Source organism: Homalodisca vitripennis, chromosome 4 (genome assembly GCF_021130785.1).
Source record: "Homalodisca vitripennis isolate AUS2020 chromosome 4, UT_GWSS_2.1, whole genome shotgun sequence".
NCBI lineage: Eukaryota > Metazoa > Arthropoda > Insecta > Hemiptera > Cicadellidae > Homalodisca > Homalodisca vitripennis.
The window spans coordinates 129951595-129964413 of record NC_060210.1 but is presented as its reverse complement, the minus strand read 5'-3'; the positions used below and the strand labels follow the sequence as shown (position 1 = coordinate 129964413).

Genomic DNA, 12819 nt, shown 5'->3' with positions numbered 1-12819 from the left:
TTTTTAACACCATGCTTAATAAGCATTGTATTATGGTATTAGTGTTTATCTATAGCTAAGGAATCACATTCTGTGTTACACAGTCTAAATACAATATGTATATCATATGCAGAAAACAGTCTGAGTAAAGCTTTAGAGTAAACAATAATTAGTTGTCCTGTAGACTTTATGGGTGTAAGGCGCAGATAGGCAATATAGATACAGACCTGGGTGGCTTGAACAGTTGGGTCTTGGTGGCTCGCTAGCTCATCGCTAGTCTGTTAACAATTTCATGAACTAAATGTGTAAAAATTATTGATTTTGTTTCTTTTTAACAAAAATTAACAATTTACTGTAAGCAATCTTTTTGTAAACCATCTAACATAAAACAAATTTAGCTTTAATAATTTTTAACCACAATATGTTTGTAATTAATGTTGTAAAGTATTAGAATACTATTAATTAAGAGAGTTCTTCTATGAAATCAAACTATACAATAAAATAATTAATACTTTATGGATTGGTATGTTTTATTCATGTTTACAATGATATAATTTTTACGTATGACATCTCATCTTTAAGATGTGGTCATGTCTCATGTTAATTAGTGTGTTCCATAAATTCATCGACTTTATTAAAAACTTTGTACATCACCTACTGAAAGTAATTTAACTCATGTAGACTACTGCGAAATAGGTTTTCATCGTAGTGTAAATAATAAAACTAATTAATAAATAAACTAATATTCTTGTATTTAAACAAAACAAAGAATTAACAAATAACACCTATAAACCTATGATGAGTTATACTAATCGAGATACATGTGGGTTTATCAGTCAGGGTTTTTTTGTTTATCAGTCAGTTTTCTGGTTCCAAAGTCGAGAGCAAACACACAACCTGATTTAAATCGATAGAGAAATTTTTCTTGGAAGGAATTTTTTGTCACCCTCGCTTTTTTGTGAAGGTCGAAATGGAAAGGTATCAAAAGGGTTGAAAATATGAAATGATAATATTTTCTAGGAGCATATCTTTTAGCTTGACTCACTTACAACATACAACTAGATCAAGACTTAAACTATCTGCGTATGGTTAGCTTACGCATATTTAACACTTATTTATGTATGTAACGGTTGTTTTGAAGTGCGCCTAGCTAAGAAAAATATAATCTCAGAGAATAATTTTCACTGCAATTTTTAACTCTTTGGATACCCTCCCATTTTGACCTTCACCGAAACTAGCCCAACTGACGATCGATTCCTATTTTCAGGACAAATTTCTGTGTCAATTTCAAGAAAACAACAGGTTGTACACTTACAATGTAAATTGACTCTCGGCTCCTGGACCATTCTATAGTAAATTCTTAGGTTCTGTTATGAAATGATTCTAGTCATAACTTTATTAATTTCAAATGAAAAAGAATCCAAAGTATCAATGTTTATAATGTTTATTTGCATTTTAAACAAACGTACAAACGATGACAATGTAAAGAATTGAGTGTTTTGTAGACGTCTCTCTCTAAATGAAGAGGTCGCGGGATAGAGACGGGGCAGTACACTAGTGGCGGCCCAGCCTCAGATGGTGTAATATGTTATTTATGGCCAATTTGTTGCTTCGTCTTGGTCGATTCCACACTGACTTAAAACATTCTCAACATTCTGTTTGATACTCAACGCCTCAATATGCCTCATGAGGTCGATTTACCGTGTAACTTTCAATACCTTATATATTTGTTTGCCTTTTTATGGATCAATATTTTGAATTAAGCGGCTAAGTTAACATTATTAAGTTTAATTATATTTTCATAATTTAAGATAATTAAGGTGAGAAATATATTATTAACTTTATAATTTCCTACCACATATGTTCCTGTGTAATATGGTTGACACGTACGAAGCTATACATTATCCAGTAATATAAAAAATGTACATATAAGATAGAGAATGAGATTATCAATTAAATAAGAAAACTGATGTGCACTAGAAAAAACAATTTTTGACAGTACAATAAAAATCAAAATATGTAAAGATAATATAGCTATGTCATTGAATATTTTCCAGGCTGCAATATTTTCCAGTTAATCATTATTTGAAAATCACACATTTCATAAAGTATGTACCAAATACAAGTTAAATATTAAAGAAAATCCAGATTATGTGCTTATACAATGCAAATTGACTTTTATGCATTTGACTATAACAATTACTATATGTATTTCACATATTTTAGTTTTAATTTCTCATAATTTATCTTAACTGTCCCTTTGCTCCTTAACCATACATGTATGAATTTTGTTATTATTATTGTGTGGCTTCAGCTCCTATGGTTCAAATAATAGTAGAGCGTAAAATAAAAGCTATCTAATAAAACTCGACTTGATAGTTTACGAGTTAATTTTTATTTAATTTATGACGTCACTCTTAAAAATATTTGTTTTCTGCAGAACGACATAAACAACAATATAGTTCTATAAAATACAATATTTTGTTTATATATAAAAGAAAGATAACAATGAACTAGTATATGAATCGTATAAAATATGAGCAAGTGGCCAGTAAAAGTTATATTCAAGGGACTGAAATAAGAACTTTAAAGTAAGACGTTGGGTCCACAATCACGTATAATGTACATTACAACGTGGGTGTATGAAAACATAAATATCGTAGGTGGGTATGTGGCGCGGAGCTGCGTGAGCGAGGGTGGAAGTAGTTGTGGGCTCGGCCGCTAGGGGCGCTCTGTCGAGGTCCAGATCAGCTAGGGGGAGGCTGTGTAGTTGCAAGCTCACCCGGTCGCTGACGCTGCTCGCTCCATCGACTCGCGTTACACAGGTGAGTCTATCTCCTTCTTGTTCATATCTCCTTCAAATCCGTTTACTACATCTCCTTCAGAGCCCATTCGGTCCCAAACCTTGTTTATTAACCTTAGCCTCTCGATGTGTTGTCCCCCCTTGTTGCATATCCCTCATTCGCTCCTCTAAACATTAAATCCCGAAACGCTTATTTCGTTAATACCCTAAATTCAGGAATGAATCCTGGGCTTAATAATAATATTCATCAGACCCTCTTTGTGTACTATTCATAATTCAATTAATCAGACCCTCCATTCATGTTTATGATTGCGGTGAAGACTCCATTGATAAATTAAACGACCGACCCTTTTCTAATGTCGTTAACAAATTGCATTAGCATTTAAATTACTCTTGTATTCTACTCGTTCTGTAGTAATCTGGATTCAACCACTGTACAGCTCTTTGTTGTGTTTTATTATTTAATTATAGTTTCTGTAAATGTAAATGTGGATACTGTAAAACTCCTTTATTACCTAGAACACTGTTTATAATATTGAACTAAATATTTGCTATAGTTTTATATCCATATAAAAGGTTATAAGTCATAAATAACATTCGGCGCATTTTGAATTTCATTGATGTGTTCTCAACTCATTTCATCCTCATAAATATAATATATGTATATTTTAAATTCACATTACATCTTTTTTAAACTAAAGTACAACACAAATCATAAACATCAATATTGGGCGTTCAAGGTGACACATAATTGAAAGTCCACGCTAATAAACTTGTTTTAGGGGATATAAATAATAGTATTCCATGTACTTTGCTAGTCTTAATTAAATTAACCCACTGTATGAAATTCTTTGGTGTTATTTCAACAAAAAAGTTATGCTTGGTAATCATATCAATTTAATAGTCCTCATAGGTCGATTTTAGACACAATACTAAGAAATTATTCACAAATGTCAATCAATTCATATGCCTAATTAATATTTATATCGCTAAAATCATATGTGTTTAACAATTTCCGGCATAACCATGTTTGTAACAAAAACGGCAATAATATTGTTCCAATAGAAATAAAATGTAAATTTACAGACATTTTGACCTAAAATTTGAAATTTTGAAATGTGTAATTCATATCAAATCATATCGAAACAGGGGTAACAGTATTTTAAATACATTATTTAACGTACTATACCGATTTAAATAATTTATAAGTTATAATACAAGACATAAATAGATTCCAAAAAAGATTTTTAAACGTACTTGTTAGTCGTTCACTATTTACATCCGGAAATGTAAAAAGGTATTGATGAAACAACATTAATTTTTTATGTATATACACCTTTATATACGTATACATTTACATATGAATAGATAAAACATGAACATAATTATTAACAGTACATCCAAGACTTACTTACAAGTTTCGAGTTGTTAAATTTATTACAAAATAAATAAAAACTTAAGGTGTAAATTACTAGGTTAAAACATTGTAATAAATATAAACTTGCCTGATTTTAACAACTTTGAAAATTTTTTTTTGAAAATGATCCAGAATCTTATTAAGTAGATTTTGTATAATGTAATTTAATAAATTTTCACGTAAATATTGAAGAATCTAGCAAGTTTACACTTTCCAGAATTTAAATTTGAAGTACCATTTAAATAGACAATTATTTCGGTCAGATGATACCTATCATAATAGCCCTCTGTATATCAGCCTCGAATCTAGTGTCAAAAGGCTAAAATTTATTTGAGGACATTATAGTCAGCGATCTTATAGGGGTTAGCTGTCAGTAATATAGATAGAAGTACTACAAACGTATTGTTTTATCATGATTCTGACGATTTAGAGAATAATAGCTAAACAGCATGTGAAAGTATGGAAGGTCAGTGTCTGAGAGTTTTAAACCATGAGTACTACAAACAGCGAAATATCCTTGTTGAGGATTTGGAGAATAAAGCAGATAAACTGGATCAGAGACCTTTTTAACATCAGTGTCTCAGAGATGTTAACCGTGAATTCTATAGGTAGTGTATTGCTTGTTGTATTACTGTCTAAAGGACTTAAATAGTCAAAGTTAAAATGGAATGATAACGTCAATAACTCAGAGTTAAACCATGAATATTACACACGTTGAAGTTATTTTTGTTGAATTACCCATCTGATGGTCTAGATAATAAAACTGTTAAAATGTATCAGAGCATATTATAACGTTAGTATCTCGGAGATTTAAACCTTGAGTACTACACACAGTGACGTATTGTTTCCTGAATTATCCTCCTTAGGATCTAGTTACAGTTAAAATTCTTAACTTACAGTTAATATTTTACCTGAAAATAATGTAACGTCAGTGTCTAGAGATATACCGTGAGTATTACATACAATGAAGTATTGTTTGTTGTATTATCCGCTATATGATCTAGATAATGAAACAGTAAACTATACTATAATGTATTTAAGCCAGGCTTTCTTCCAAAGCAATGTGTTTTCCAAGATATAGAACTTCAGAATAACCGGTACATAATATTCGATACTGTAACTAACGCTGTTTTTTTAAGTTAGTAGTGAAATAAACAAAACAACACTACAAACATTTTATTCGTCTAGCTTGAAAGGTGTAATCAGCATAATTCAGTAGTGGTTCTGTATCCGGCATGTTTTCCTGTAGAAGCATGTACAACTGGCATTATTTCAGGGTTTGAGTGAGCCTGGGACTTTCTTTGGACTATTTTTTTCAGTTAGGTTCACTTATAAAAGGATCAGTGGCAATTCTGGTGGAAGTGTTTACCCTGAACGATTAGCTGTTGGCTAGTATTCATAATCAATGTGTTCTGGTTTAGTAATTTGTATAAATCAAATGTTTATAATATGCATTTTTGTATTGTATTTTCTACATATTGATTAACTTATAACCTATTCCCCCGGGGAGCCGTGGTCCCGGAAATGTAGACTACTAATAGCACACCTATTTCCACATGATGCTGGACGATGCTTCTAACTACCTGCTGTGAGTCATCTCCTGGTACCGTAGTGTTCAGAAACTGTTATTTTATTTTATTGTAAGTTTGCAAATTTTTTTTTAACGTTAAATAGGTGAAAATATTGTCATACACACATATTTAAATGTTACACTTACCAATTCACTAGTCCATCGGGTTTGAACTTGTTTTTAATTTGGAAAGTAATATTAACATCGTTGTATCATCAATTAACTGACTGAAATAACTATTAATAAAATTGCACACCGGGAACACAGTTGATGAATCCAACGGCCTTCCGTCATCAGGCTGTGAGTGTGCGTGCGAGAGTCCTTGGATCGGCAAGCGTCCGTAATACATTATAAGGTCAAGGTCGTTGGTAACAGTTATTACAATTATTACAGCATAAAAGTTTAGGTGTTATAAACAACCATCCCGTTATTGAGGTGGGGGTGATATTGGTTTTGAAGGATCAGGTTTGTCGTAAGGTCTCAAGAAGGATACATTTAGAAGCTGATGGAAAATATGTCTCTGAGATTTGACGGAAGAGGCGAATATGAACTGTCTGGTCTACCTTTAAGCTTTTTGAAACCGATATTCTAGCCTTAGAATAAATCTTCAGTAAAAGATCCCTTAGTGCAGAATGCATGGGGATCCTCTACAGAATAGGACAAGTAATTAGTTTATTTCATTTCACCGGAGCTCTTGCCTCCAAACTGTATCTTAAGCTGTACATATATTTGAATGCAACTTGAGTAAAATCAACATCATCAAACTGGAGATATTTGGTGTAATACGTATTATTTCTATGACTTCTTTGCCCCACTTACTATTAGACCTGAATTTACTTCCCACTACCACTTAACATCTTCCTCATGTTATTACACTGTAGGGGAATATATGCTCCATACTCTTATATCTCTCTCATGGACTTTTTGTTAGTAGCCTAGTGATTAGAGGAGTGCTTAATGTTGATAAATTGGATGTATTCTTTCACCGAAGTGGAATTGGTGTTATTATATTGTGCAGACTTTCTTATTTCATACAATTACTCACACAAAGAAGAGTGTAATTTTAAATGATATGGCCAAAATATACAGGTATAAATCAAATATTGAAAGCATAAATAATGTATGTCCATAATACGGTTTAAATAATTTTTCAGCCCAAATTCTCATATATATATATATATATATATATATATATATATATATATATATATATATATATATATATATTAGATTATAAGGTTACGAGAACCGAATGAAGTTTTAAAAGTGTATAGAAAATTGTATTAATTATAAATGAATAAATAATAGGTATAAGTGAATGCATAACTAAAAACTAATGTTTTTAGAATAATCTCTATCTAAAAGTCTGATGTTATTTACATATTATACTGTTAAATTAGTTATCATAAAAAACGGTAATTGTTTAAAATACACAAAAAAATTATTCTAATCATGGTTTTGAATCAATGGGGCGTGTTTACTGAATTAATATATGTTTATAATTCGTGTGCATTTAAAATAGCCAAAACAAATCATATTTACAGTTTTTTTATGGTTTGTTAAATGTCAAAAACCCAAAGGCTGTTCATTTTTTTTTACTGAATCAAAATAGTGTGTGATATATAGAAAATTTAGTGGCTAATTAAAGTAGTATATAAAAACCACATAATATTTAACTTATTGCTTCAGAAAAACGCAAATTTTCAGAAATTTTTAAAGTGGATTATGGAATTAACGTACATTTCTTACTGAAAATATGTACTCTTGAATTTTAAAATAAACATTTACTATCACCGTACAAAAACTGTACTTTTAGAAACTTACTTGTAACTACATGTTTAAAAATATTCACTTTATCCTTAAATATACTAAAAGGAGAATACCATATCCAACCATAACAAACTCTTAGATTTTTATAAAAATAAATAATTTATATCTTTAAGTTTGTAAGTCCAAACCACGAGTAATTATACGGTACAAGCAGTGAAGTTACATTTTTCATGGTACAAATTTAATTGTGAGTAAAATAACATAGCAAGCCCGTATTAGGTTTAACGGCCTAAAATGTATTCACATTCCGATTTGCATATTACCAATAAAAACAATCGTACTAAAATAAAAAATGTCATTAAAATTATAAAATTTGTGTGAAAATAGTTTGAAAGATCAGTTCAAAAACTATTTTATAATAATAACTCAACGGTTTTAATTTGGTCGGTTTTATTTCGACTGTATGAATTAAACTTTTTTCATAATTTTTCACTTAATGGAATCGGAAAAGTAGGTGGAGAGATTTGAACGAGCAATATAACTTTCCAAAGTACAATCTTTCCCCCTATCACCTCACTCGACTCCATCTCAAGAGGCAGTTTGGCAAGTCCAGAAAACAACTTATAATTGGTCACAAGTCTTTCTGAAAATCTTCTGAATCTGCCATAAACGTCTATTTATTATAAGATTCGACAACTCTAAACAATAAACTACTTTCTGAGCCATTACATTTTTTATGTTTTTGCTTAGTTTTATGATATGAGACAAACTAATTAACGATTTTAAAGCTAAACCCATTGCAATTGTGTATTCAATAGTATAATCTATTCAATAAGTTCATTCTACGAGAGTAATTTTGATGGCGAAAATGAGTCTTACGGTATGGATAACGTTTTTCAACATTAATGAAATGGTCAAATGTTCTTAAACATAATTCGTCCCTGCTTTAAGTGTCAGAAAAAGTCTTTATATATTTTTCGCAACATTTGCCATAATGATTCTCACGTCCAATGGATTCGAACGAACGTACGTCAAAAGCAAAAACTGGGTTTTGAATGGCCGCGACCACTGACACGTATTCATCCACCGGACTGCTAACTGAAAAGGAAGAGAGGTTGATCATTATTTTTAATGAAATGCTACACCCTTCTGAAGCGTGAAATGTACAACCGTGCTCCGGAAGGTAAAGTGTTACATTTTTAGCACTTGAGCGGTCTGAAGCTTACTTTAATTATTCCAATTGCAAACAAGTTTTTTTGTGACTCCTGCCGGAGTTACGTCACAAACAGCGCAAGGTTTTACCACCTACCTCTCTTTTTATACGCTCTTCTCTCTAAAGTATATTACTTTTGATATGCACAACTGAAATAATTACGAACTACTTAACGAAGCCGTTTTCTTTTTCCGGTATTCTTAATTACGACTATTCTGTTTGTCCAAACAAAGTTTATCGTTTAATACGTTAGACCAGTAAATCGACATTAAATTTATCAACAAGTTTTTCGTTAGACTACTTCACTGTCATTGAAAGCCCACCCATACACGGATGTTGTGTTGACAACTCCGATACCATCATGTACTTGATATAGTTGACTTGACATAGAGACTTGATATAGTTGATGCTGCTATACTACTACACTCTCATCGAGGGTGCATACTTGGATTTTATCTATACATATAAGTTACCATCATGGCTTCCCAGTATGTCCTACTTGATACCGTTAAATTACTACACTCTCATAGAGGATGAATATTTGGATTTTATCTGCACATCTCTGTTATCATACCGTTATACCAACACTCTCATTGAGGGTGCATTCTTGGATTTTATCTATACGTATCTGTTACCATCAAGACTTTCCAGTATATCGTACTTGATACCGATATATTACTAGACTCCATCGAGGGTGCATACTTGGATTCTGTATATATCTGTTATCATCTTGAATTTCCACTATAACTTGATAAGTTTTATACCGTTACACTAATACACTCTCATAGAGGATGCATACTTGGATTCTTTATATATCTGTTATCATCTTGAATTTCCACTATAACTTGATAAGTTTTATGCCGTTACACTAATACACTCTCATAGAGGATGCATACTTGGATTCTGTATATATCTGTTATCATCTTGAATTTCCACTATAACTTGATAAGTTTTATACCGTTACACTAATACACTCTCATAGAGGATGCATACTTGGATTCTGTATATATCTGTTATCATCTTGAATTTCCACTATAACTTGATAAGTTTTATACCGTTACACTAATACAGAGGATGCATACTTGGATTCTGTATATATCTGTTATCATCTTGAATTTCCACTATAACTTGATAAGTTTTATACCGTTACACTAATACAGAGGATGCATACTTGGATTCTGTATATATCTGTTATCATCTTGAATTTCCACTATAACTTGATAAGTTTTATACCGTTACACTAATACACTCTCATAGAGGATGCATACTTGGATTCTGTATATATCTGTTATCATCTTGAATTTCCACTATAACTTGATAAGTTTTATACCGTTACACTAATACACTCTCATAGAGGATGCATACTTGGATTCTGTATGTATCTGTTATCATCTTAAATTTCCACTATAACTTGATAAGTTTTATACCGTTACACTAATACACTCTCATAGAGGATGCATACTTGGATTCTGTATATATCTGTTATCATCTTGAATTTCCACTATAACTTAATAAGTTTTATACCGTTACACTAATACACTCTCATCGAGGGTGCATACTTGGATTCTGTATATATCTGTTATCATCTTGAATTTCCACTATAACTTGATAAGTTTTATACCGTTACACTAATACACTCTCATAGAGGATGCATACTTGGATTCTGTATATATCTGTTATCATCTTGAATTTCCACTATAACTTGATAAGTTTTATACCGTTACACTAATACACTCTCATAGAGGATGCATACTTGGATTCTGTATATATCTGTTATCATCTTGAATTTCCACTATAACTTGATAAGTTTTATACCGTTACACTAATACACTCTCATCGAGGGTGCATACTTGGATTCTGTATATATCTGTTATCATCTTGAATTTCCACTATAACTTGATAAGTTTTATACCGTTACACTAATACACTCTCATAGAGGATGCATACTTGGATTCTGTATATATCTGTTATCATCTTGAATTTCCACTATAACTTGATAAGTTTTATACCGTTACACTAATACACTCTCATCGAGGGTGCATACTTGGATTCTGTATATATCTGTTATCATCTTGAATTTCCACTATAACTTGATAAGTTTTATACCGTTACACTAATACACTCTAATCGAGGATGCATAATTGGATTTTATCTGCACAAGTCTGTTACCATCGTGACTATCAAGTATGACTTGATATAATTGATACAATTAGACTACTACACTCTTGTTTGAGATTGCATACATGGATTTTATCTCGACAACTCCAGAATCATCATGACTTTTCAGTATGACATAATATATTTCTCATTATGTTTTACTATTGATATTACCCCTTTTAAAGCTATTCATTAAATTTTGGATTTCTTTTCAAAATTTGCCATTAACAGAAATACAATTTTTATAAGAATGGTTAACTAGTGGTAGGAATAAATTTCTCCAAAAACCTCAGTGTTCGATGTATAAAATTATACGTTGTGATATAATGTAATTGTACCGATCGGTCTAAGGTAATTACTGATTCACTCATAACTCAATGAAGATTGAGTCAGGGCCTGAACTGTTTTGCTACGCTGTCACGTTTTCAGGTCGCAGTTAAGCCCAGCTGTGTTCCCGTCGACATTTGTCACCTCTCCTCTGATAATGTCTGATTTATTCCCCTATTTGTTACAAAATGTTCTTTCACAGAATTTGCAGCCTATGTTTTGAAGTTGAAATTTTCGTTTTTCAGCTTTAAGTCGATCAAGAGTCCTTAGCAATATATATTCTTAACTGAAATATTTACACAATTAAATAAAAAATATATATTCTGTCTGAATTTAATCATTTAAGTCAAGAAGGAAAGACGTGGGATTATAAATTAAAGCAGGATTAAAAGATCTGAGTTTTCTGTAGTTGCGGGTTTCTTACAATGCAGGGTCTTAAGGAGATAAATATAAATAAGGCTGCCTTTATGGTTAATACGATTTCATAACAAAGCTGGTGGTTGGCTTAAAAACTTTGATTACGTTATTATAAAACTATTACTAAATTAATTTACGTTCTGTAATTATAAAACTATCACTTATAAATTAATATCATCGGAACGATTTAATTAAAATGAATAAATACTATAGAGTCTAGACTGGAAGGATTAATAAGCAAATTTAATCGAAATTAAAAATCAACTATTTATGTAAACAAATTAATATGTTAGTAGTTGCTTTCGTTTAAATCAATTTAACATTCAACGATAAAAATCAAATATAAGTCAAGAATTACCTTCGCTTAAAGTTTACTGTTGACAATAGAATTTTTTTAATAGTAACAGGACAGCGAATAGTAAACGTTTCGAGACCTGGTTCCTTCCCTCTTCTTCAGATGGTTAAGCATAAGGAATAAGGTTAAACATAAGAACAATGTAAGTAATTATACGGTTATAAAAACATATATATAAACTTACTTAAAAATGCATCTCAGTTTCTTTTAAAATTTCCGGTTGAAAGTATGCTTTCAGAATAATTATCGTCGGTTATGCTCTGATATGTCGTAAAGTATTTTGATGACAGGAAAGAGTTAGTTCATAAAATCCACAGACCTGACATCACAGTTCGAAAAACACAATGAAAAACATATAACACAGACGTTCCGCTATGCATGCTGTTGAGTAAGTATCATGTATTTGCAGTGGAATGTCTCTCCTGCATGAATAGTTTAGCATTTATTTTTTTCTCACAGATATTTAGCAACAATCTATGGCTAGATAATAAGAAGTCTGCATCTCAGTTTCTTTTAAAATTTCCGGTTGAAAGTATGCTTTCAGAATAATTATCGTCGGTTATGCTCTGATATGTCGTAAAGTATTTTGATGACAGGAAAGAGTTAGTTCATAAAATCCACAGACATATACCTGACATCACAGTTCGAAAAACACAATGAAAAACATATAACACAGACGTTCCGCTATGCATGCTGTTGAGTAAGTTTCGTGTATTTGCAGTGGAATGTCTCTCCTGCATGAATAGTTGAATAGTTTAGCATTTATTTTTTTCTCACAGATATTTAGCAACAATCTATGGCTAGATAATAA

General features: G+C 31.3%; 1 protein-coding gene across 4 annotated transcripts in view; it reads left to right on the top strand.

Annotated features, from left to right (window-relative positions):
* The first annotated feature begins 2725 nt into the window (after positions 1-2725).
* LOC124360160 (glutamate receptor ionotropic, kainate 2) overlaps positions 2726-12819 on the top strand; it is a 139049-nt gene continuing 128955 nt past the window's right edge. For all 4 annotated transcript variants that reach the window (XR_006922214.1, XM_046813531.1, XM_046813532.1 and 1 more), the window contains exon 1: positions 2726-2804. The gene's annotated coding sequence lies outside the window, so the exon portion shown is untranslated. The remainder of the gene's footprint in view (positions 2805-12819) is intronic.